This window comes from Papio anubis, chromosome 8 (assembly GCF_008728515.1).
Source record: "Papio anubis isolate 15944 chromosome 8, Panubis1.0, whole genome shotgun sequence".
Taxonomy (NCBI): Eukaryota; Metazoa; Chordata; class Mammalia; order Primates; family Cercopithecidae; genus Papio; species Papio anubis.
The window spans coordinates 58,044,367-58,069,200 of record NC_044983.1 but is presented as its reverse complement, the minus strand read 5'-3'; the positions used below and the strand labels follow the sequence as shown (position 1 = coordinate 58,069,200).

At 36.5% G+C, this 24,834-nt stretch overlaps 1 protein-coding gene and 1 long non-coding RNA gene across 4 annotated transcripts in view; one reads left to right on the top strand and one right to left on the bottom strand.

The window, feature by feature from the left end:
* Positions 1 to 24,834, bottom strand: part of NKAIN3 (sodium/potassium transporting ATPase interacting 3) — a 705,418-nt gene that overhangs the window by 644,052 nt on the left and 36,532 nt on the right. The gene's annotated exons all lie outside the window — the stretch shown is intronic.
* On the top strand, positions 9,845 to 23,438 carry LOC110743954. Its single transcript, XR_002523831.2, has 3 exons — positions 9,845 to 9,917; positions 17,309 to 17,400; positions 22,737 to 23,438. It is a non-coding gene; the product is annotated as an uncharacterized LOC110743954 (long non-coding RNA).

The following is a 24,834-nucleotide window of genomic DNA, read 5'->3' as shown; positions in this document are numbered from 1 at the left end:
TAGAGTAAACAGACTACCCACAGAGTGGGAAAAAATTTTTGCAAACCATGCATCCAAGAAAGGCCCAATATCCAGAATCTACAGGGAACTCAAACAAATAATCCCTTCAAAATACAGACAAAAGAGATGAATAGACAATTCTCAAAAAAAAAAGATATACAAACAGCCAACAAACATGAAAAAATTATTAAAGTTACTTGAATTTCAAACAAACAAAAAATGCAAAATGCAAATTAAATGCAAATTGAAACCATCATGAGATACCACCTTATTCCTGTAAGAATGACCATAATTAAAAAACCAAAAAATGACAGATGTTGGCAGGGATGTGGAGAAAAGGGAACATTTTTACACTGTATGTGGGAATGTAAACTAGTATAACCAGTATGGAAAACAGTGTGGAAATTCCTTAAAGAACTAAGAGTAGAAATACCATTCAATCCAGCAATCCCACTGCTAGGTATCAACCTAAAGGAAAAGAAGCCATTATATGTAAAGGACATATGGACATGCATGTTTATAGCAGCACAATTCACAACTGCAAAGATACGGAACCAACCTAAGTGCCCATCTAACCAATGAATGATTAAAGAAAATGTGATTCATATACACCATGGAATACTACTCAGCTATAAAAAGGAATGAAATAATGTCTCTCATAGCAATGTGGATGGAGCTGGAGGACATTATTCTAAGTGAAGTAATTCAGGAATGGTAAACCAAATAGTATATGCTATTACTTCTACATGGAAGTTAAGCTATGAGGATGCAAAGGCATAAGAATGATATAATGGACTTCGGGGACTCAGGGTGAAGGTTGGGAGCAGGATAAGGGATAAAAGACTACATATTGGGTACAGTGTACATGGTTTGGGTGACAGGTGCACAAAAATCTCAGAAATCACCACTGAATAACTTATCCATGTACACCCAAACCACATGTACCCCAAAAAGTATTGAAATAAAAATGTATTTAAAAATAATTATTGGCTTTGGGAAGAAGAAATACTGCAGGATGACGTTCTCTTTATATTGCATATTTTTTTTTCTAGGTCAGTAAAATATATAAATGTCCAAGATTTTCAAGCTTGCAGCCAAGACAGAGAATAACCAATTTGCTACTTTGCACCATCAGCAAAATAGAAAGTTATATTTCATTCTCATGGGTGAGATACTGTGACTTAATAACTGGTTATTTTTCAAAGATCCCATTGCTCTTACTAGTGAGCAGTTAAAATGGTTTAAATGTACCTTGTTCTGTTGACTTTTCTGGAATATAGTTCTTTCTCCTTTTCCTGGCAATTTTTGTTTAACTTAAGAGAATTTCAAAAGACTGTTGCCTCATGTTTTAGCTCTCTCTTGTAATGAATGTTTCCTGACAAAATGTGCATTACATAAGAATTGATAAAAATTAAAAAAAAAACATTTCTCATATGCATCTTATTAATTCAATCCATTGTTGGTGCCATGAAATCAAATCAATCTTGGTTTTGAATTATTGGTAGAAAGGTCAGTTGAAATTGGTGAGAGAAGCAGACTATGTAATAAGATGATTTTATTAATGTAATTTTATTATTTATATTTTTAGGTTGTAATCATTATTAAAAAGTTTCTATTTAGGGACCTTGCAGAGTCTGTTTAATAAAGATTTATGTTCTTTCTTTTTTCAATAGGCTTTCTTTATAAGTTTTACATTTACAGAAATATGACCAGAAAGTACAGAGTTCCTACATATCCTCTCTCTTCACCTCTCCCCAATCCTCAGATTACACTCTTATTAAGATTTAGCATTATTGTGGCACATTTATTACAATTGTTGAGTCTATATTGATATGTTATTGTTAATTAAAGACCATAGTTTAGATTAGGGTTCATTCTTGGTGGGCATTCTATGGGTTCTGACAAATGTAAGTGTCCATCATTACAGTATCATACAGAATCATTTCATTGCACTAAAAATCCCTTGTGCTTCAGCTATTCGTCCTTCCCTCTCTCCCTCCCTCTGTCCCCCAAAATCCCTTAAAACCACTAATCATTTTATTGTGCCCCTAATTTGTCTTTTCCAGAATGTCATATATTTGGAATTATTCAGTCTGTAGCCTTTTCAGATTACCTTCTTTAATTTAGCAACATGCATTTAAGGTTTCACTATGTCTTTTTATGGCTTATAATTCATATCTTTGTATTGGTCAATAATATTTCATTGTCTGGATGTATCGCAGTTTATTCCTTCACCTACTGAAAGTGTAAAAGTTTTCAGAGTCTAAATGGAGGCACTTGTGTCAAGCATTGACAAACGGGGAGAGGGAAGGCCATGAGGGAAGGGTTCTCATGCACATATCCCTGATAATAAGAACTATCAAAAAAGTTGGCAAAACCCAGAACTTTACACAAAGGCCACTACAGCTTTACGCAGAAAATACTTCTGCAAGGACACCTGTTCAGCAACTGCCTGTCCAACCTTGGACTCACAGCATTCTTGTTGTATGTTCTTGTTTCCAAGGATAATTGATTCAAAATAACTTACGTAATCCTCCTCATTTTGGCTTTAAAAACATTCCCTTGCCTCAGTGTCTTTGACTATACACATAGTTTACCATGGCATGCATAATCCCATTGTGATCTTACTCCTGAATAAATATCATTTGCTTTTAGAGAGTATCCCTGTAAAGAACATCTTGGTTGCTTATGTTTTGGCAATTATGAGCAAAGCTGTTGTAGACGTTTGGGTGTAGGTTATTGTGTGACTATAAGTTTTCATGTCACTGGGGTAAATACCAAGGCACATAATTACTGAGTCATAAGACAAGAGCATGTTTAGATGTATAAGAAACTGCAAAACTGTCTTCCAGAATGCCTGTACCATTTTGCATTCCCACCAGCAATGGATGAGAGTACCTACTGTCCCATATTTTCTCCAACATTGGGTGCTGTCAGTGTTTTGAATTTAGCCATTCTAATAAGCATATAGTGATATCTCTTTGTTTTAATTTGCATTATCCTGATGAGTTATGATGTGGATGACATATGATGTGGAGCATATTTTCCTATGTTTATTAGCCATCTGTGCATCTTCTTTGGTGAGAAGCCTGTTCAGATCTTTTGCCCATTGTTGAGTTTTCAAAGTCACCATGTATGTGGGATACTAGCCCTTTCAAATATGTTTTGGGGTGTTTTTGTTTGTTTGTCTGCAAATGTTTTGTCCCCATCTGTAGCATAATCCTATTTAAATAGCTTAACTAAATTCCTTTTTCACTTTTACAAGATCTTCACACTTAGAATATAGGTCCCTCACGTATTATTTATTCAGCAACTGTGTGAAGATGCCCATTTAATATGCTTTTCCACTACACGTTAAGTATCCCTTATATGAAATGCTTGGAACCAGAAGTGTTTTGGATTTTAAATTATATTTTATTTTGGAATATTTGCATTATATACTTACCAGTTTAGCATCCCAAATCCAAAAATCCAAAATCCAAAATACTACAGTGAGTATTTCCTTCGTTACTGTATTAGTCTGTTCTCATGCTGCCAATAAAGACGTACCCGAGACTCAGTAACTTACAAAGGACAGAGGTTTAATTGACTCACAGTTCCCTAGGGCTGGGGAGGCCTCAGGAAACTTACAATCCTGGTGGATGAGGAAGCAAATGTGTCTCTCTTCACATGGTGGCAGCAAGGACAAGTGCAGCAAAAGGGGGTAAAGTCCCTTATAAAACCATCAGATCTTGTGAGAACTCACTCACTCTCATGAGAATGGCAACAAGGGGGTAACTGCCCCCATGATTCAATCACTCCCACAAGGTTTCTCCCACGATGTGGGATTATGGCAACTACAAGTAAAGATGAGATTTGGGTGGGGACACAGCCAAACCATATCAAGTCATGAAAAAAATTGTTTTGTGCAGGCACATTGTTGCCAAAGTTATTGAGAATAAGTGTTAACATGCTTCTACTCTCCCTCCACAACACAACTTGAGTACTTGGACCAAAGATAAATTTGATAAAAACATATTGATTGGCTTTCAAAACTGCTACTTGTTTCACAAAATTTACTGCATTTCAGGTAAAACGACTCATTTTTTTAACTGGACACCAGCCTCCCAGGCAGAAAGATGTACACTACATTGGTGCACTAAATCAAGATGGCCACATCCCTGATTTATGTTTTTGCCAAAGCTAATAATACCTGCTTCTCTCAGACACATTTACATTTTAGGTATTGGAAGTTGGGTTACCCTCTCATTTCAACTTCCAAGATAGTCAACTTTTCAAAAAGATTTATCCTGCAAAATCAACTCCTATGAAATACTATGAATTACTGGGGGACCCCAGCAGTATTAAAGATCATCCTTCTTTTTCATTTGCAATAAATCCTGATGAATCCCAGGGGCTACCCTGGAAATTGAGATGAAGACACTAAACCAATGGGCCATGGCATGGGCTAAAATAATATTTCAAAGGGCATTATGTTTACATTACAATTTGTGCTTGTAGTTGAACTCTGGAAAGTTGCTATATAAGAGCCTTCCATGAATTCCATTTTAGACAACATTTTCCTTTGTAGTTGCTTTTTCAAATAACTATAATGTACAGTTAACCCATAGCTGTAACTTAGATAATGTGCTAAAATGGATTTGCTATCCTTGTCAGAAAAACAAGAGACGTGTCCTGTGTGGTGGCTCTTTCTTAAAAAATCTATTAAGTCTTCTTTTGCAATCTATTTATACCAAACATCAGGCTATTATATCCCCAGTAAACTCCTATAAGCTGAGCACAGCTGGTGGAAATATGCACACTGGGCAAATCATCTCACCTGCAACTTCCACAGTCAGAACTCTCAAGATTTAAATTCCTGAATCAGTTTTTCTTCACAGGAGAGTATTAGGTTCAGTGTTTATGATTATAGATACTCATCACATAATAGTTGGCTAGTATTAAATACATCATAAAGTGTATGTTTTAAAAATCTGCTGCAAGGTAAGCTGTGTTTTGATTATTGGAGGCAAACATGTTATTCAGAAAGACATAAACACCACAGGGGCATCCCAAATGCACAGGATTCTCCTTAACTAAAGACTGTCAAAGAAAGTTCCAAAACCTATCTTGACAAGCAAGGGACCTAATGCTTAGAATCTACTTCTGCCAAGCTGGGAGAAGTGTGTGGTACAGGCTAACACTCAAATTGTAGCCAGCCAATATTTGAAAGCAGAGTCCCTTTCCCAAGGAAAGATCAGCTTCCTGTCAATAGAATCAAGCTTGCTCTACAAGGAATACACTAGAGTCAAAGAAGGAAGTCCGGTTTCATCGCAAACTTCAGGCTATTGCCATAGCAAGAAGGAGGACTTTTAACTTGTTCAGTTCAGGTGGGCAAAGTAGGGCCTGACCAGAGTTTTGGACAATGGCACACCCATGTTACACAGGCTGTAACTGTAGCCAGATATGACTCTAGATTATGTCAGCAGAATGACAGTTTAATACACCAGGAGCATTTTCTGGGGTGGTTTTAAATGTTAAAAGAGCTAAAATTTGCCTAGCAACTTAACTGTTTAATAGTTTTCATCCAGCTCTGTGTTATAAATTTAATTCAATACTGTGTTACATTATGGAATATTTAAAATTTTCCCTAAACATATGACCTTATTCTGAGTGCCTGAGAAGAAACTTGAGAGATAGTTATTCAGAAGGTAGATTCACTCACTGTAGGATGTTTATAATCAGTCTAAGATAAAGAGATGATTATCAGGAGAAATAATGATAAAAATGCATTATACATTTTATTTTATTTCTCTTTAATTGAGAACACTTTTGTGTTCCTCTCTGTGCCTAAATGGGTCCTATGTAGCAATGTCTCCACTGTTTTGTACATAGTAGGTATACAGTACATGTTTTGTGAATGAATAAATAAATGTATGAATGAGTATGGAATATTCAAGGTCATAAATATATTTGGCCTGAATGTGAACTTAGTGCCTTGTGAACAGTTGTGCTAATGTTTGTCTTCTTTGACAAAAAGTGCTGAAATTCTTATGACACAGTTTTTGAAAGGACTCTTTTATGCCTTTTGGAACTGTAAGTGAAATGTTTTTTAAATTTCCCAAAATAGAATCAAACCTGTTCTGCATTCATCCCTTTGCATCTATTATTTCCATACGGAATATCAACTATTTCCCCTTGAGCTTCTTATAATTAGTAATAGCTTTTTCAAAATTGCTGACATTTATGCCCTGAGTACTTGCTCTTCTAAGAAAACATTCCAGCTTACATGCTAGTGAAGTTTATGTGCCAGTTGTACATCAATACCTGCATAATTGCATTATTGTTCTTTTTTCAGCTTTCAGAAAAAAAATGGAAGAAGAAAAAACATAATTCTAAATAGGATTCTGAAAGAAGAATGAATGTATTAGTATTTCAAAGACACGACTTTCATTGTTTAAATGACTTAGAGCAATAACCTCACTTCATTCAATCTGCAGAACTGATTTCCTAAAGGAAATTCTTGATTATCTATTTGATCAAAAACAGCGTGAGAGAGTTTACATAAATTAGTGCTTTACAACGATTTTATGTATTAAAGTAATACATTCACAATTAGTTTTTAATAGAGACAGAGAAAAAAGTAGTTCTTTTTTCTTTTCTGGAAAAAAATAGTTGGTAATAGAGTAGGGGATAGAAACTGATAGTTTAAACTCAACAGGTTTCCATGTTGTCTCACTATTCACCTGAGATTTTTTTTCTTACATTCCTGCTTATGCCAACTGTCAACTATTCTCTCCTGAAACCTGTAGGTGGAAACATATATCATAATTAATTAGGAAGGAAGTTTGGATATTCAACTTCAAGCTCTCTGTTTTTTCTAGGGGGTCGTTGGGGATCATAAGCCTTGCAATTCAATTGTAAACTCAGAACATCTCCCACACACATCCCCATCACAGCTTGTTTTTTGTTGTTGTTGTTGTCGTTTTTGAGACAAGGTCTCCCTGTGTCACCCAGGCTTCAGGCTGTAGCACAGTAGCATGATTATGGCTCACTACAGCCTCTATCTTCCCAGGCTCAGGTGATCCTCCCACCTCAACCTCCCAGGTAGCTGGGACCACAGGTGCACATCAGCATGCCCAGCTAATTTTGTACTTTTTGTAGCAACAGGGTTCCACGATGTTGCACGGGCTGGTCTTGAACTCCTGGGCTCAAGAGATCTTCCTGTCTCCGTTTTCAAAAGTGCTAGGATTACAGGCATGAGCGATCACACCTGGCCTCTACCACATCTTTTAAATTGTGTAAGTAAAAGTAATGCTGAGGAGGTTGCATATTTGCCTGTCTCTCTTTTCCCAAAGTTGATCCTGTCTAGCCTGGTGATAGAAAAGATGCCAATGAAGTGGCTCATTCTATCCCAGGGCGGCTAGAATTGACAGTGCTCATCAATATTTTTTGCTTATGAGCCTAATATTTTCTTTCAAACCCTCATTGTTATGCAACTGACATCCAAAATAATAAGCAGTCACAAAAGGTGTTATTTCCATTGTCCTCTAATTAATTACATTTTAAAATAAAACTGCTACATAACTCTTTGAAAAGTATCCATTGAGTTAATCAATATCATCTATTTCAAAAAGACATGAAGGAAGCCTTCAAAAGTCAGAAATCTTATGTAGTTCCTTTCTCTCTTTGAAGTCATGTTGGCATTTTACTTCCCCCATAGAACATTCTCCTTTATTTTTTTTTCTGAAATTTTTTTCTCATTTGATCATACTTCTTAGAAACAAGTTACCTGTAATTAAGATTGTTAGTTTCTGTCACTGTAAATCATTCACTCTCGATACCAGTATCAGTATTTTGAAAGTTTCCTTTCTTTGCTGCTGCAGTGGTTTTACCCCTCCAAACATCCCACGGTAAAACAAGGGGTGGGTGAGAGTTAGGCTTTTACTTTGCAGAGTGGGAGAATGGAATTTAGAGTTCAGATGTAGGAAAGGGAGCTCACTTCAACTATTTCAGGCAGATGGATTTTATGGAAGTTGAAGATCTGAAACTCATCCTCCCAAAGTCACACACAGGTGCACCCCACGCAGTCTTCATGTGCCCCAGGTGGCACACACATGTGGAGCTGAAAACCACTCAGCTTAAAAGCTCATTGGCACCAAGAATCTCTCACAGACTTAATCCAGTTAAAAAAAAAATGCCCCATTAGCCTAAATCATCCAGAGGGGCTCAGAGAGTCTAGGGCTCTGTCCTACTTGACCTCCCAGTTGCACACAGTCTCAGGCACTGAAATGACGGTGGAGTTTCGAGTCAGACAGACATTAGTTGGATATATTAAGATCTATCGCTGATTACCAGAATGAACTTAGTCAAACTACTTAAATCCATAGGCCCTAGTTTCTGGACCATATAAATGGATCCAATAACGCCTGTCTTTTGTGAAGACTAACTGAGACCATGTCTTTTGGAAGCACCTAGCTCAATGCACACAAAGCTGCTTTCTTTGACCCTTTCCTGCCCTCTCTCCACAGTTACCCAGTACCCGTCTCTGCTGTGTCGTATCTTCTTACCAAAATATATATACATTTAATTAGATCTATATTAAATTGAAGATATAAAATGTCAGAAAACAATCAAATGTTGGATTTTTCACGTTTCCAATTTTGTTTTTTGGTTTTATTTTTTGGCTTTGTTTGTTTTTTAAAATCAGTTTTCAAAGCCTGCATCTAAACAATGATTCCTCCAGGAATGAGATTTCAGGTATAACTCAGCAGTGACATAAATTTGAGGGAAGAGATAACCTTTCTGTTGTCGAGGAATTGTACTGCACTGTTTGTTCCTGACTCAGTCTGCTTGTCAGGTGGCCTTGATTATAATCCTGGATTGAAACCTGAGGTTCTCCAAGTCTGAAGAGGAATATTTTTAATCTTTGGAGTGATCCTAGTGTCATTCTTGTCCACCCACATGTACTCTCAGCCTCTCAGCAGAATCTGCAGCAGAGGAGTCACCTTTGTGGTTGATTCAGGGTCTTATATAACCAGCTACTTCCATTTCAGATGAGTACACACTCTAGGTCTGGGCAGATATGATTGTACAACCCCCAAGGATGCACAAATGGAACCAACTCCTCTATGTATTCAGTACCTGATCAGATACTTCAAATAATGGACACCACCCACTTTTACTTTATTTACACTTTGGAATCTTTTGGACTAATCAGTTTGCAAACTAATGAATAATATTCAAAAGAAATTAAGGAGAAAGTCCCATGTACCCTAGCACCTACTGTAGTGTAGGAACATTTACATTTTGGAAAGTAACATACATATTAGTTTCTAAATACTTTCTAATCATGCTTAAGTTAATATAAAATGGTTCTTTTTGACAATATTGGAATTAATGTTTGCAATATGCTTTGTAAGACTTTAAACACAGGTGCCTTTCCTGTCTTTATTTTCCTAACCAAACTCACTTTTGAAAGATCCTTTCCAGTGTTTCAATACTTTCAAAAAATAGGCAAAATTTGGCTTTTGCTTCTACAGTAATAACTTCAATGCCCTTTATCCTCTTCTTTAAGCCTTCAAGTCCAATTTTTTTTTCAGCTTAAGTTTCACTTAAAGTTTTGCTCCCATTTTAGGATGTTATTGTCTGTCACACTGAAGCATTTCATAAGACTCAATATAAAGAAGGCAGTTGAAAATAGATGATTGACTATTTTATTTTATGAAAGCAACAAACACGTTCCACTACTGGGTCACTAGGACGACATTGCATCATTAACCATTCTATTTTATGACATAATAACTTTAGAATTTTTCTATATGTATCAGGGTTTATGGAATTAATTATAGTTCAGGATGAATGTGAGATATATAGTTCCAAGCAGAATTGTGAGAAATAGATGAGTTTCAAGGATATTCCATCTCATTTATTTCAGGGTATGTTGCTTACACATTTGCCTAGAACCTTTGGAGATATACTGATATGTCAAAGGTTTCACTATAAGCTGTCATGGCTGTTTCAAAGATCTAAGAGTCCTTCCTACTTTCCTGCTAAATTATGATGCAGAACATACTTCTATTTCAGACAATACAAAAAATCTGAATAATCATACTTGTCAAGATTCAACTGAAAATCATAGAAACACACTCTAGATGGGTCTGAAATCCCACAGTTGAGTTCTCTGGAGGTAACAAAGCCAAGGGTTTGGGAGAGTACAGAGACATAATTTGCATTCATATTGCAACCAAATCTATTATTTTTCCTTTGAAACATAACTTAGAACCTGTTAACTATCAGCTTCATGATGCATGCCCTGACCAAGGTGAGTAATGATTTTATCTTCCGCAATAAATTACAATTTAGCTAGATCTGTAGTTCCTTGCTTTCTAATCTTTCTGAATGTGACTTGTATGTGCATGATCAAAATAGGAAGTATTCAGGCAGGACACTTCCCTCTCAGTAAACACAGGGTGCTTTTTATAGTCATATGTGATTTAGAAATTCAAATAAAATTTTATTTTGGTGATTTAAATCCTTTTTTAATGTTACACTTGCAATTCCTTTAATCATAATTAAACACATTTGTCTTAATTTGGACATACAACAGGTGTGCAAATATTATTATTTTTTAAAAAAATTCAGACAAAATGCAAATGAGCACCATTTTATAAAACAAAACGCCTTTTGGTATATGGCTTGTGCATGGCATCATAATGGGTAGATATTTTCAGTCTTAACATTATGGTTTTATTTTCTTTAAATAAAATGCAGGACATTTCTATCTAGTCTGAATCTCACTGATTTTCAAAACAACCATTAGCAAATAACAAGCCCTTTAAATATCAACACATGATTGAGTAAATGACTCACTTTTCCAAGAGAGAGGCAAAAGAACATATATTTTATTACGAAGGAAGACCTCCCATTGGTCAATGAGTTGTACAGGCAGACCTTCAGTTATAAAATGCAAGGTTGTTCTGCAGATCTGAAATTTCTATTTCTAAATTTAATATCTCTTCCTGCACCTGCTCCCTTCTCTACCTCTGCTAGTGGCACTTTCCTTTCTACAGTAGCTGGCTTGTCACCTAGATTCAAGCTCTTTGAATGTCATGACTCTCGCATCTCATTGTTGCCCACAGTTAATTCATTACCAAGTTCTGTTAATTTTACCTCCACCATGACCCATGAAGGTGACCTTCCATGCAGAATGCAACTACTCTAGTTGGCCATCCTTATATCTTTTCCCAAGATGATGCAATACGCCCGTAAATTTTCTCCTGTATCCAGACTTGCTTTTGGTAACATAATCTTCTAAAATACAGCTCTTAGTCATGGCCTTTGCTGATAAAATTTCAAAGTCCTCACATTGCCATATAAATTAAGTTTCAATTCCTTAAATTGAATTAAGCCTCTTACTAGTCCCCCATCAGCTGTCTTAACAACTACACTTACTTTATGCACTAGCTTGAATGACATACATATCACTCCTCAAAAACACCAAGAGCAGAAGGTACCTAATCATCCTCAGCCATGACAAGTGAGGAGGGAGGAGTGGCAGAGGATGCAGTCACATGAATAAGCCTTTGAGGTACAGCTGACTAAACAACACAGGGTTATCTTCAGGAAAAAGAAAAGGTATCATTTTATTTAAATATTTTCGGAGTAATTAGCTGTCTGAGGAAAGTGCTTTTGGCTCTAGTTTTAACCTAATTATCCACCCAAGTCTGCTCTATCTTTTCATCCTAGACTCACAGCTCTTGACTTAATGCGATGTTCTCCTGACCCATTTCACTGTAGTGTCCTGAGTTTGAGGAAACAGCATCTCTAAGCCTTAGCATCTCAATCACTTCTGACCAGCTCTATTTACCTTATGCCATCTTTCCCACAAGACTACTTTGGCTTCAGTCCCCTGGCTTAACTCTCTATCCAACCTTAATATAGTCAAAACAGTCATACTATAGAACCTGATAACACTCACTTTACCAAAAATACTTCAGCTAGAAGTGCTGTCTCTTCTTGTCTCAAACAGGTTCATGCAATTCACATAATATTTCTCACGTTGTGCTTACAGCCTTATTTTTTTACTGTTTCTAAACATTTAATATAACTTTGTCAATACAAACAACTCGAGGCCAAGCCTTATGCATTTTAATCTTTGCAAAACCCAAAACAGTGATCGTGCACCAGAGAGGCACAAAACATACATGTGGAGTTAAACTGAATTCATGCCACAGATGAAAAATAATTCAACTTGCTGCAGATTTGTGACTCTCTTTCTTCCTACAAAAACAAGTTTTTGTTTTCCTAGTACTTAGTAAAGCGTCTGACGCACACAGCACCCAAAAAAGACAAGTGGAAGGAAGGAAAGAAGAAAATTAAATAAATAAAAGGGGAGAGAGATAGAGACAGAGGAGGGGATAGAGAGAAGGGAGAGAGGAAAGAAGGAGAGACAAGGGGAACAGGGTTTATACAGAATTTTGGCTTGTTGATTCCCACTGACTTTCAGAAGAATTTTTTTTTTTTTTTTTTTTTTGGCTAGAAGAGAATGAATTAAACTGTAAGGGGACAAAAAGCTGTGTTTTGTTAAACAATTTAGTAGGATATTTAAAATGGAGTCACATATGGAGTGGTCAGTGTCACCCGGAGATACCAGCTGCTTAGCTACCCAAGGACTCATGGTGTGCAGGAGATTCGCCAGGGCAGGTTCCTCAGCTCCGACGCCTCAGAAATTTGACCACACTCCAGCAAGTGAAGCATTTCTCAGAAGGGGATTCAAATTATTCAAACTCATAAAAATCCAAGTAGCAGAATGAGAATGTTTCCTGATTCTTCCAGTGTATACTGAGAAATAAAACTGTCGCAGAACTTGTAAGGTCATCACCAGTATGCTTTCCCCTATAGACACATCTGCAGTGGGTGTCAAATATTAAGGTGAATGGTTAATTTTTCTTGGTGAGCACTGAGATCAGAACCAGGAAGTTTGTTATATCATTTCAAAGGGTAATGGCTTTAGGCTAAGATGGTTTGACGTACATACCTGCTCATTGGTCATTCATCCTGAACATGGAATCCTATTACCTGGCTCTTTGGCCAAACCTATGATTCCACCAAAACCATCAGATGTTGAATGATCACTGACAAAATCTGACCTTCCGACTCTTCTTTTCTTACGTTCTATTGTTGACTGATACCACCTTCTGCTCCCTCCTCCCCGACACATTAACTAAGCGCGCGCACACACACACACACACACACACACACACAGCCTTCTAGGCATTGATACATCCTTTCTTTAATTTATGAATACAGTCAGTCAGGTAGTGCTTGTGTTGGGAAAAACTATCTCATTAAGATTTTCACAGCTCTCCTTATAATTATTGCATTCTGCTTTAATAGTTTATCTTTCTGATCTGCTTTATTGTCATTATTTCTAAATTCTTGGGAGATATCTAATTACTGCCCACCTCCCCTTCCTCCACCACGTACCAAGCAAGAGAATCCTCCTTTCAAGACCTCCTTGACAAGCAATGATAAAATTTGGTTCTCTCCCCAAATAGTAAAATTTAATACAAAAAAATATGAAAACAAAAGTCTGCACTTAAAAAGGAAGTAAATCTTAAGATAAAGTACAAGCAGAACTGAATTAATGGCAAGTATGAACTAACTCTATTAACACAAATGGTGTACAACTATACTTGCAAATGATGTGCAATCAAAATAATTTATTATAGATAAAAATTCCTAGAGAGATATTAATAGTTCAAGAAAGTGGAATACACCCAAACAAAGCAGGAGGTCAGGAGGCATCCCCATGCCTCCACTGTGTTCTTTTGTGCCCCACTGAGTGCTGGTCAATAGGACCCCCTAGAACGCAGGAAAATGGCCTGGAACATTGGACAGCAGAAGCAGCAAGTTCAGGACTCACAGGCGAAACTCTTCATTTGCTATTTTGACAAATAAGAATGAGTCAAGGTCCTCAGTCCTAACAACACCAACCCAATGACCATAAATGCTTAGGACCCAGATGGAGAAGGCCAGTGAGACCAACCTTCCATTTTTTTCCATCCATCATCACACTTTATTGCCTGTGGCCCAGAGAGGGAGGGCCTGGAGACACCATGGTGTTTAGACCTCCAAAGAGATTTACAGCATCCTGGACAGATATTTTAAAGGACATTCAGGGAAATAGTATAGATAACTTCCATAATTTCTAGAAAGAAAGTTGAAACTTGAGTTTTAAAAATATCAACTTTCTAGGAGTGCATTTGTCAATGAGAAGCAATAGTCAGCAGGCACTTAATGAAGTATATTGGTCCATGTGTATCCTAACTAATGACCATATTGTTCAGCATCAAGATGAGTTGCTAAGGTTATAGCAATTTTTTCAGTAGGACCTTGTCAAAATTATTTCTGTATGCATTATGGAATTCCCTAACTCAAATTCTATTTCTCCCTTTAAAGCCCAATTTCTGCTGAATGATCTGTAACTATTAGAGATTTAAAGTCATATTTCATAGAAATATCTGTGTTCATAATAACTATCAACAACTAAAGCAGCAATAAAAATGGATGTGCTACTGAGGGTTGAAAGACAAAAATAATTCTTTAAGTTTTATATAATGAATGGTGAGTAACATGTTATGATAAATGTAACCACACATTAAGACTAGCCATTGATTAAAGATAAGCTATGCTGTGCTAGGCAATGTACTATTTCCTTTACAGACCCTCCTTCTGGTCTTTAAACCAGCTGATAATTATTCTCATTTTACACATCAGTATCTGACAGACCAAGGTCACATAGAGAAAGAGGCTTAGAACTGAGATTTCATTACATTTTTGCCTCACATCTCTGACACTTTCCACGACAACTGAGCCTTTATAATGCAAGATTTGGTCCACCCCAAATGGATTTCCACTTGAGTTTGGAGTAGCTTCTGCTGGCCTATGAACATCATGCTGAATGTCCACACACCAAGAACACAACCACAGCAGGATGCTGTCACTCTTGTCGAGTTCCAGCAGAAGATTTCCTAAGCCAGTCAGTGGTGGGAAATGATTAAATCATAGAACATCAGGTCAGGAGTGTTTAAGTAATTACCCCAGAAGACAACCTCAGTTAGCAACAGGTTGAGACTAGTACTTCACACCTGCTGGCTTTCAATTCCCCACTCTTTCTCCATTATGTTTGCATATTTACATTTTAACAAATACACATACAAGTAAATGATAAATGTTTGATGTGGTAGATGTGCTAAATACCCTGATTTGACCATTTACACATTGTATTATGTATTGAAATATCACACTGTTCCCCCAAAATATGTATAATTATTATGTGCTGGTTACAAATCATAGGAAAAGGGGGGGGAAGCATGTAGATGTCTAGTTTGTCCTAAGAAACTCAGCTTAGAAGATTAAATTATGCATTAGAAAACAGCTTCTTAGTGGACCATATAAGAAAAAAAGTGAATTGGAGCTACACAAAAAACACCTCCGCCAAGCTATACTACATTTCTGTGTGCTTAGATTGGGGCTGAGAGAGCACCAGTTCTCTTCCCGATGGACAATCTGCTTAAAGGTAGGGCCAAATCTCTATGGATTTAGACAGATATGCATCTTCTCAGCAACTCGTTTTTTACACCTTCCCTTAGGATGTATATATGCTGATGGCTATGCCCATCCTATTTCAATTGAAATATAGAAACAGGTTTACCCCGGATCTTGTGGCTGATTAGGAAGAAAATGAAGTCTTGTTCCATTTTCCTACTTCCCTGCTCCTGGCAGTACTAATCATGTTTTTCAAAATCGAAATTAGAAGTAGATTATCAAATACTTCCTTAGAAATTAAACTTCTAGAACTGTAACAACCTTCACAATTTAAATAGCTGTTTTTATTCTAGGCATTAATAATCTTGCAGTATTAAAATAAGACATTAGGTTATGAGTTTTAGGGGCTGTATTTCTTTTATGCATCAGGCAATGTTTCAATATGTATTTTTTTTTAATTATAATCTCAACAATTTGACCTGGAATTTGAAGTTATCTGACTTTTTTTCAAATTAAAACTCTCAAAAAATAAGCTGATTCCTAACTAAGATGTATCATATCCAACTCGAGAGACAAAGCAATAAAGTGGAGTGTCTGTCAATGCTATTCTTTGAAAACGCAAGTATAAGATCTCATAGCTTCTAAATTATGTGTGTGAATCCCTTCACCACATTAACCTACAATTCCAAAAGGAGTCCTCATTTTAAGACAATCTATTCTGCAATTAGCATTATCTGGTTCAGATAAACCTCACTTGGGTACTCTGAAGTGCAGTTCACTGTTAGCAAACAACTTTTTGGGGGAAAGAATTTATTAAAAATACATGAGATAGGAAATGAGTGGACTAGAAATTGGATCCTCAGTCATTGGCTGTTTTTCAAGAGCCATGTGACAATCTCAGGAAATTAGGATGCGGAAATTTGCTCACACTGTGGAGCATTCCAGGGTTATTAGGTTTATCTAGGGATCATTCAACAACTTCACACATTTCATTTTAAATGTCACCAATTCAGTGACCAAAGAGCACAACTGTTTTAAAACGAAACAGTAAATCAACCACTGGAGAACACATTTTCCCAATTGTCCCTACTGATTTGCATGTTATACCTTGTTTTTCATTATCCCAGAGTCCACAACAATGACCAGGGAACTAAACTTTCTTCTCCTTGTATATTCACCCTCTGAAGTAGAACTCAGGTGATTTGCAATGTGAATGTATCAAGAGGCCACTGCCTTCCTAGGCGACATGACCTGGGAGGAGTTAACAGCCCAAACTTCTATATAATGTTACCACTGTAAAGAAATCCCAGGGAGCATGAGCAAACAAACTGTGAATCTTTGAGCAAAGATGCCCTGAATAAGACTTTGTTATGATCAGATTAAACCCTGTCATTCTATTTTTCCCTTATGCATTTGTTTACTAAGAAGAAAATAAACTGTAACATTTTCTCTGGAGATCCATTATCAGCTTTTTCACCTCTGAAACAATGTTGGGGAAAGGATTTTTATCTATATGCAGTGAATATCCATTGAGCACCTTCTACGTCCTGGCACTACAACAAAAGCCAGAATTCACTATCAAGAGTCCAAAAAGTATATTGACATCCCTCATGGTCATTTACTTGGGCTAGTCTGTGACTACAACAAAGTATAAGCTTAACTAAAATGATATTTTAAAATAATGTTTATACTGTCTTTGTTATCGATACAACTTTCAAAAAGAAGCTAAGGGGAAAAGCGCCTCTGTGTAATAAACTTTAATTATTTTTCTCTACAGGAGCTAGAAATGATGTCTAGTCTTTGAAATATTGACCTGTAGAGCTCCCTTTGATGAAAAAGACTGCAAAAGAAGTGTGGAACCCAGCTGAGGTAAGAAGAAAGAATGTCTTTTATTCATGTGGTTTAGGGAAGTAGAAGAGATTAATGAGGAAGTATACAGAAGTGCTTTCTTCCTAATGAATAGGTAACCCACATGAATGCCCTGGTTTACCCATTTGGCGAACCTGAAATAGAAAACACTGCCAAGTCATGCCTCCATGAATAGCTTCATTTGAGAATTCTGAGCATGGAAGGAGGCAGTTCTAGATGAACATGTTTTTATTCATCTTGGAAGCCTTGTAGAGTAATTAGGGAAGTGAGAACACTCAGATTAATGAAATAGTGGCATTCAGTCTTTTTTAAGGAAAGTCTGTGGTGGCCATCGCCGAAAACGAAGAATTTCCAAATGGTACAGGTGGTAAGAGAGCATGGAGTAAGGCTTTCTGAGATGAAATAGAAAGTTTAAGTTTCTATTGGCATCCCTGGATTTTTTCAACTTTGGTTAGGAGCACGATAATAGCCATATTTCTATTTACTGCTTTTGTATATGCCTCCTTAAAAGGCTGATTCAAATTGGAGAAACTAATTATATTTATAATTATATAAGAAAATATTTCTGGGAAACCAGTTCTATTTTAGAAACCTATTTGTGTACCAAACCTACAAACACTGTTTTGAAAATTAATTCGTTTCTTAAAATATCAATGCTACTGTTAAATTAAGTTTAGTCTAAAGCTGCCTCCTTACATATTTTAAGTTCAGAAGGTTTCTTCATACATAGTGAATTGTAACCTAACAATATATAATGGGCTGTAATCTATTCTTATGCCAATCACCGGGTTTGGGCCAATCACAGGTGCCCAACTGTTCAAACAGTGTTCAAATGAGACAAATGCCAAGTAAGCTGTTTTGTATCTTACTTTCATTTTCTATAGGTCATTTTCCTTCTTCTATTCATAAATCTTCGATCATGAGGCAATGCTAGAGCCTCTCTGAACTATTCTGTTTTGGGGGCTGTCCAATTGGCAAATATTTCTTTGCTCCATTGAACCCTGGACAATTTAACTTTTCTAAGGTTTTTCTTTTAACACTAGCTATAGAGAGTTTCCCTTAAATAACATTTTAATATTATGATAAAAATTAATATTTACTTCAAGTGAATATTAGAATGATTTCTTTGAATTTATAGAATTTCATCTTTGAATTTGATTTAATTTTCTTAAACTTATGAATTCGATTGCAAGAATTTCATACTTTTACTACATTTAATGTATCCAAAATAGAGCAATGCCCAGTCTCTTCACATACCAAAGTCTTTATTCTTTAGAATATTTGATAGTCTTCTGTTTATAGTTCTATACAATTTCTGCCAAGTTTACTACTATTATAATGTATATTTTGTTTTCTTATCCTGTACTGTGTTTTTCACTCTAATTTGTACTTCGTAATGATATCTACATTAAAGGAGCTTCGAAGTTGGGTTAAGGAGAAAAGAAAGGCACACATTTAAGAACATGTAAATAACTCAGTGGAGCTAAAACACTCAGTGTGCTCCCAACCCCATCACACACTCACTACTCCACAAAAGAAAATGTTTGCTGCAGCTGACTGTGACTTCTCCAAACCTTTTGAATAATTTATACGAAAATTATGTTTTTCCATTTTTTCACTTGACATCAAATGGGAAAATGTAAGATAAAATCTAGCAATTATAATAAGGAATTATTTGGGCCAAATAAGATACTTTTAAAACTCTTTTTACTTATCCTTTCTGAAATATTTTTATCTCATAGACTTTGACTTGTTTTTTAATTATTAGAAAAAAATATTTTAAAGGTGATAATAAAAGGTTAAAATTGACTGTGATTTCCACTTTTTATATTAGAAATTAAACTTTTCACAGAAGTCTCTGTTCTTCCATTTGAGTAGATAAACTTATTATGATCTAGATCTACCTTTATCTAATTATGTTACCCAGATAAAGTTAAGTGAAATAATAGCAGGATTATAATCTCATTGTTGCTTCTCGTTTAATTTAATATTGTTTATACATCTGTTCCAAAGAGGTTCTTTTCTACTTTGAATTTAAAAATATGATTAGGTTTCAGATGATTGTGAACATATTCTTTCATTGTTATCGTGTGGCCACCTCTTAGAAGGATTCCCGACCCCCACTGAGTCACATGCACACCAACCACCACCACCATGCATACAAACCGGTATGCAGCTAAGGATAGGAATATTGCATCCAGTTAACAGTATCGATCTGTTACAGCTACTACAGGATGTGAAAATCCTTCAGCCATTCAAGTTTTACCAATGAAACAGAAACGATTCTTGTTCTGATCATGATTGTAAATACAACACTACTATTCTCCAAATTTCTCATTTAAAATTTACTGATCCACCCTACAATTTAAGGCAGCATATCAATTTTTAAAAGACAATTTTTAAACTAAAACTATGCCAGGAAAATGGTAACAAAATACTGTGTTCTTTTTCTCTAAGAAAAGGTAGCAAAAGCAATAAAAATAAAGCATTTCTGTGTTCACATATTGTTAAAATTGTCCTATACTTCTAAGTGCAACTAAAATAAATACCTCTTTTAGTAGACTATATATGAACATTGCCATAAAAGTAGGAAGCAGAAAAATTTGGGGTAATACACAGAGAGATATTCCTTTTTTTTTGAGTCAACATCAAGTCCTAAATTTACAATCAAATGTGTATTTCTCTAAAACTAGTTTGAATATAAATCTTGACTTTATGTTAAAAAAAGGTAATGATAAAATAAAATTCATTTGAGCTAACCATTGTGCTTTCAATCCTGAGTTCTCAATCCGAGGAGCACTTATTATAGCAAGATTATAGACCTCTTGGTCGCCCTGGGAGTTCAATCTGTGTGAACAGGGAGGAAGCATTTCCAATCCAATCATCAAAGTCAAATTTCTGACATGGGCCACACAACCAAGCCACTGTGGCTTCCTTTACTGTGAAACAGACCCATGACAGTGCCTTCATCTGAGCACCTATCACAGCAAATCCACTGCTCCACTGAAACAGGGAGGATAATAAATTGGCATGGGGGAGAGGAGGTTTTTCTCTTCTTTGCACAATGTTTAGCCATAATTTTAAATCAATTTTTATAAAAGTGCAAAAAATGATAGAACAGCAATCTTTTTTCTATTTACAAGTACACAACATTGTACTAACATTAAGTTGGTTAGCTCTATGAGAAGCATGGGTTTATTTAACATGAAAAAGCTATGTCTTAGACTTACAGGGGAAACTTTATCTTCTCATCTCTAAATTTTTCATTCATTCATTTATTCATGCAGCAAACATTTGTGAAGTACCTACTGTATTGTGATAGGAAACTGTCAAGTGATAGGGATCTTGGATTGTCTTGGGGAAAACATATGATAAATGCCACAAAAACAAAAACAAGATCTATAGCTGGAGGAACAGATTCAGGTTGGAAAGATTCGTTTTGAAAAGTGCCCTTACTTTACACTGATCCCGAAGAGAAGACAAGAAAGGTAATACACACGTGGCTTACCGAGGATGAGTAGCACTTGGGAAAGCTCTGGATAGAAAGAACATGGGACTTAGGAACACAGAAAAAAAAAGCCAGTGTGGCTGCAGTGCAGTGCAGTGGACAAAGGGTGGTCATGCCAGGGAGGGAGGTGGAGACCAGAAGAGTCTCTGCTGTGGACTGGGGCTTACCATCTTAATTGTGGTGGGAATGTTTTGGTAGGGTTGATACTGGGGCATGCCAGAATCAGATCAGAGGTATTCTTGGAAAGATCCCTATGGCTGCCATGTGAAGAATAAAAGAAGGCCGAGCAGTCTATTTAGCAGGTGATTACAGTGATCTAGAAAAACATGGTGGCAGAGGAAAGCAAATGTATTGCAGATCTATTTGGAGATAGAACCTGAACGACTTGATTATAGCCCAGGAAAGAACAATGAGAAAGAATGCGAGGGTTTGGGGTCTCTATAATGAGCAAATGGGTGGAGACAAGTACCAGAAGTCAAATAGGAAAAGCTACTGAGAAGCATGAGAGGGAAGAGACCAAGGGCTACATATTGGAATTCTTACATTAGGGAGGCCAGTGAAGCAGAAGAAACTGGCTGCAGGGATCTGGAACACAGCAGAAAGTCTGGCTAGAGATAGGAATCCTGGAGCTGTTGCCATGTAGATGAACACCAAAGAAGCATATTTATTTTTTTCCTCTCAATGCAGATCTGCTAAATTTACAATTCTAACATAGTGTCTTTCACACTAAACTGTGAAAATTCAAGGTTTCAATCACTTGAAATACATCCTGTCTTTTCTTCCTCTGTTGAAGATGTTAATTACAGCAACTGTAAAATCTCTTTTTAAAAAATTACAGTTAATATGCTACAACCAACCCTGAATACGAGATGGTATGTTCAAAGATTTTCAAACATAAGGCACACAGAATTTCTTATAACTGTTTATTGGCATAGCATCTTAGGTTCCTATCACATTCAGCTCCCACACAAATTAGTGGTAGGTCATGATGAAATGATCACAGGGAGTCCACACTGACACATTCAATTTAGTTAGTGAAGCTTTTTCCAGCAGTCTGGTTCTCATGACTGCCTCAGAAAGTTATTCAGCCTTCTCCTAATTTTCACCCTTCCTCACCTTTAGCTACATCCGAGCAGGAAATAGCAGCAAACATTCTAGCATCCACTTCTTTAATTTCTCTATGAAGGAGTCCTGGTGTATCCTTGTGTCTCCCTAACAACTCTTCTCTTCTCCAAACAAAAAGTTTTAGGTCCACGTGGAATTACACAGATCACAGCAAATACTAAGGGTGCATTTGCTCTAGTCAAAGTCAGCAGTGATTTTTGAAATAATTCAACGCAGTCTTACAAGTCAAACAAAAATATGGACAAGCTTTATTTGCTGATGTGAAAGTTGGTCTTGGCTAAAGCAGAACATTTACACTAAAGTGTGAGGCTACTAGAAATGTAATTTTATGACGGCACAGATTTGTCTGTCTTGTTCATTGCTGTATCCACAGCACATAGAATTTGCTGGTCTAAAGTAGCTTCTCAATAAACATTGTTGAATATACAAACAAACAAATATAATTAATTAAATGTTGACACGTGAACATAAAAAAACACTTTACGAGAAATGTTATTTTATGTTTAGCAGATTTTCTAATCGAAGAGGGGGACTAACAGAATCCAACAAACAGGACTTTCTCTTTTTGTTAGATAAAGCGATCTTATTTTATACGCAAGAATTCAAGAATTCCCCCCAAAAAGTTGTGAAATGGAAACCACTATACTACATATATATAAATAAGCCTCAAAAATAAGTGTTAATTTTTTTTTTTTTTTTATAGACTACAAAACTGAAGCTCAGAGATTGTTGTGTTGCTCTAGTTCACGCTGCTGCTTGGTGAATCAGGATTCAAACCACAAATGTGAGGTCGGAGTAACCCAAACTCCATGTTATTGCATGAAATCACGCTGAGTCTAATATCATTAGGATGTTTGCCTGACACACCTGTCAGCTTCACTGATGCATTTTTGCTGGACACTAGAGCTGAAATCTTACAAAAATTAGAGTCAGAAACTAATCTAGCACTTATACTGGCATAACCTCCTATGAACCAGAGGTCTACTATAATCTGCATGTCTCAGACAAGGGCATATTCCCTCATATCCACATGCTGATTTGGTTTGCAATGGCCTACACTTTGGTAATGAGATGAGGTAAACCAAAACAAATCCAAAGAAATAAACTATTCTATTTAAGGTTGTGCCTCCTTTCAAAGTACTCCTTGATTTGTTATACCCTCCAAAGTCTGAGGGACAGGTGCCACATTGATTTCCAGAAGAAAAAATGATTCAAGTATCCACGTAAAAGGTTACCCCAAAAACATGACAGAAACACTGGAACATGTCCCAGAATATCAAAAGGACCTTAGACGCGTGTGTTTGTATGTTTTTGGGAAGGAAAGAAGTGTTGAGTCCTCTCTAGAATTTGAACTATGTAGGTAATTACTTTGACTCAATTTTGACAGGAGGCCAGGTGCAGTGACTCACACTTGTATTCCCAGTACATTGGGAGGCTGAGGTGGGAGATTTGCTAGAGCCCACCAGTTGGAGACCAGCCTGGGAAACATAGGGAGACCCCATCTCTACCAAAAAAAATTAAAATAAGTTACAAAAATTTACCAGGTTTGATGGCACGTGCTTGTGGTCCCCAGGCTAAGGTGGGAAAATAGCTAAAGTCTGGGAGGTTGAGTCTGAAAGTGAACCATGATATTGTCACTGCACACCTGCCTGGGTGATAGAGGAAGGCTCTGTCTCAAAACAGGGGAGTATTTAAGAGTAGAAAGAACACATCTGTTAGCAAACCTCTACGGAGCAGGGTGTTCAATGTTTATAATTTTATGTATTATAATCTTTTTTTGTAGTTAAATAAGAAATGCTGAATATGAGGGAAAGATACTTTCCATCAAAATTTTTCAAATCAATTCATCTCAGTACATATTTTCGAGTGCCTACTCTCAGAAAGGAACTAGGTTATATAAGATAAACGCTGATGAAAATACTGTTCTAATGAAGCCCACAGTCCAGCATGCAGGACAGGTATATAGACCCAAAGGCAGAATGTGATTCTACCAAAGGCACTGTAGAAACACAAGGCAAGTGGAGAGGCTTATTTTACTAGGAGGGTTAGGAGGTCTTACTGAAGAGGAGCTATATAAACTGAGAATAAAAGCCTTCATAGGCTATTGCCAGGTGAAGGTAGAAAGAAGAGAAAGAAGTCATTAGGTGAGAAAACTCGTGGACACTAGGAAGTGCTAGAACATACAGGTTAAGCAGAGGCTGAGCAAGTCAATATGATTAGAGCACAACCAGAAGGCATGAGACGCCTGTGCTTCCCAAAAGGAGTCTGCAGGGAGATCACAGTAGAGGGGGATGACCAGAAGACACAAAGAATAACCAGGTTAGAATCAGAATGTGGAAGGACCATGCTAAGAATGTGTACTTTATCTGTAGGCTGTGAGACTCACCAAAAGATTTTAATAGGTTAAAACTTTAATAGATTAAATTTTGACAAATGAACATAAAAGAATACCTAAGAGAAATTTTATTTTGTATTTAGTAGGTTTTCTAACCAAAGAGAGGTGCTAATAGAATCCAACAACCAGGATTTTCTGTTGTTAAATAAAGCCATCTTATTTTATACACAAGAATTCAAGAATTCCCCCAAAAAAGCTGTGAAATATAAACTAACATACTATATGTATACAAATAAGCCTCAAAGATATGTGTTAATATTTATTTCCATTTTAATAGACCACAAAGCTACAAAATTGAAGCTCAGAGATTGTTGTGTTGCCCTAGTTCACACTGCTGCTCAGTGAATCAGGATTCAAATCAGGATGTGAGGTCAGCGTAACCCAAACTCCATATTATTGCATGAAA